The 2510-nt window shown below is 49.4% G+C and overlaps 1 protein-coding gene across 1 annotated transcript in view; it reads right to left on the bottom strand.

Moving 5' to 3' along the window:
- Positions 1-2374: 2374 nt before the first annotated feature.
- The window catches only part of LOC133546131 (phospholipid-transporting ATPase ABCA1-like), a 106671-nt gene continuing 106535 nt past the window's right edge, over positions 2375-2510 (bottom strand). Inside the window, exon 49 of the mRNA XM_061891981.1 lies at positions 2375-2510. This exon is cut by the window's right edge and continues 149 nt beyond it. The gene's annotated coding sequence lies outside the window, so the exon portion shown is untranslated.

Genomic DNA, 2510 nt, shown 5'->3' with positions numbered 1-2510 from the left:
TGTCCGACTTTGTCACTTCTGGCATCCTAGTAGCAAACATGGCGACCCACAGGAGATATTAATCCACACACAAGAACCGAACCACCAGGATCCACTGGAACTGACCCAGAAGTAAACCCACTATAGCTGATCCACAGAACTGATCCAATTGGACCCACCAAGAAAAAGTAAACTCACTAGATCTGACCTGCTCCGATCCACCAGGACTGACTCAGATGAAGTAAAGCCACAAGATCCTCCCCACAGAAGTGATCCACTATGAACTGTAATACCCAGAAGAAGTACACTCACTCAAGATGACCCACAGACTCACCAATATTCATCCATGGGGACTGGACCCGGAAGAAGTCACCTGGTGGATCTTACCCACAGAACTGACTGACTAGGAATGACAAAAACCGAACCAGTGTGCTCCACAAACCTACAAGAGCCGGCCCATTAGGATCCACCAGGATGAACAAGAATTGATCCACCAGGGTTAACAAAAGTGATTCACCAGGACCGACTCACCCAGGAGAAGTAAACCCACAAGATCCTACCCACCTGGTCCACCCAGATGAAGTAAACCCACAAGATCCTACCCACCAGGTCCACCCAGAAGAAGTAAACCCACAAGATCCCACCCACCTGGTCCACCCAGATGAAGTAAACCCACAAGATCCTACCCACCTGGTCCACCCAGATGAAGTAAACCCACAATATCCTACCCACCTGGTCCACCCAGGAGAAGTAAACCCACAAGATCCTACCCACCTGGTCCACCCAGATGAAGTAAACCCACAAGATCCTGCACACCTGGTCCACCCAGATGAAGTAAACCCACAAGATCCTACCCACCAGGTCCACCCAGAAGAAGTAAACCCACAAGATCCCACCCACCAGGCCCACCCAGATGAAGTAAACCCACAAGATCCCACCCACCAGGTCCACCCAGATGAAGTAAACCCACAAGATCCTACCCACCAGGTCCACCCAGAAGAAGTAAACCCACAAGATCCCACCCACCTGGTCCACCCAGATGAAGTAAACCCACAAGATCCTACCCACCTGGTCCACCCAGATGAAGTAAACCCACAATATCCTACCCACCTGGTCCACCCAGATGAAGTAAACCCACAATATCCCACCCACCTGGTCCACCCAGGAGAAGTAAACCCACAAGATCCTACCCACCTGGTCCACCCAGATGAAGTAAACCCACAAGATCCTGCACACCTGGTCCACCCAGATGAAGTAAACCCACAAGATCCTACCCACCAGGTCCACCCAGAAGAAGTAAACCCACAAGATCCCACCCACCAGGTCCACCCAGATGAAGTAAACCCACAAGATCCCACCCACCAGGTCCACCCAGATGAAGTAAACCCACAAGATCCTACCCACCAGGTCCACCCAGAAGAAGTAAACCCACAATATCCTACCCACCTGGTCCACCCAGGAGAAGTAAACCCACAAGATCCCACCCACCAGGTCCACCCAGATGAAGTAAACCCACAAGATCCCACCCACCAGGTCCACCCAGATGAAGTAAACCCACAATATCCTACCCACCTGGTCCACCCAGGAGAAGTAAACCCACAAGATCCCACCCACCAGGTCCACCCAGATGAAGTAAACCCACAATATCCTACCCACCTGGTCCACCCAGGAGAAGTAAACCCACAATATCCTACCCACCTGGTCCACCCAGGAGAAGTAAACCCACAAGATCCCACCCACCAGGTACACCCAGATGAAGTAAACCCACAATATCCTACCCACCTGGTCCACCCAGGAGAAGTAAACCCACAAGATCCTACCCACCAGAAGTAAACCCACAAGATCCTGCACACCTGGTCCACCCAGATGAAATAAACCCACAAGATCCTGCACACCTGGTCCACCCAGATGAAGTAAACCCACAAGATCCTACCCACCTGGTCCACCCAGATGAAGTAAACCCACAAGATCCTACCCACCTGGTCCACCCAGATGAAGTAAACCCACAAGATCCTTGTCACAGAACTGATCCACCATGAAGAGGTGCAAATGGACTTTAGACCTGGACTGGTTTAGTCAACATGACCCAAAAACTAATCAATACTAATCAGCAAGTTTGTTTTGTTTCCTTCAAAATAAAAGCCGGACCGTGGATTTGTGTGATTTTATTGTGGTAAGTAACAGTTTTGTGTCACGTTTGAAAAGATTCTTTTTTGGCGTTGGATTTAAATTCAACTTTAGAAAAAACAGTTGAGGTATTTGTACGGCAAAATCAACACTTTGATTGGCAGTGGAAGCAACAACAACAACAGGAAATGAAGGATAAATACAAGTTGTGATTTGAAAGGATTTGGACTCTTCATCAAATGATTGAACAACAACAACAACAACAACAACAAAAATGGCGGCCGGCACCGCTTCAAGTTTCTTTGCTTTGAAATCCACGGCGGGCGTCAGGCCACGCCTCCACAGGAAATCACTTGCATTGAGTGGCGTGACTCCTCCCACCACGCGGAGACACAGAAAAGTGC

The sequence above is a fragment of the Nerophis ophidion genome, linkage group LG29 (assembly GCF_033978795.1).
Source record: "Nerophis ophidion isolate RoL-2023_Sa linkage group LG29, RoL_Noph_v1.0, whole genome shotgun sequence".
In the NCBI taxonomy this organism is placed as follows: domain Eukaryota; kingdom Metazoa; phylum Chordata; class Actinopteri; order Syngnathiformes; family Syngnathidae; genus Nerophis; species Nerophis ophidion.
Note: the sequence above shows the minus strand (reverse complement) of the source record. Positions and strands in the feature narration are given on the sequence as shown.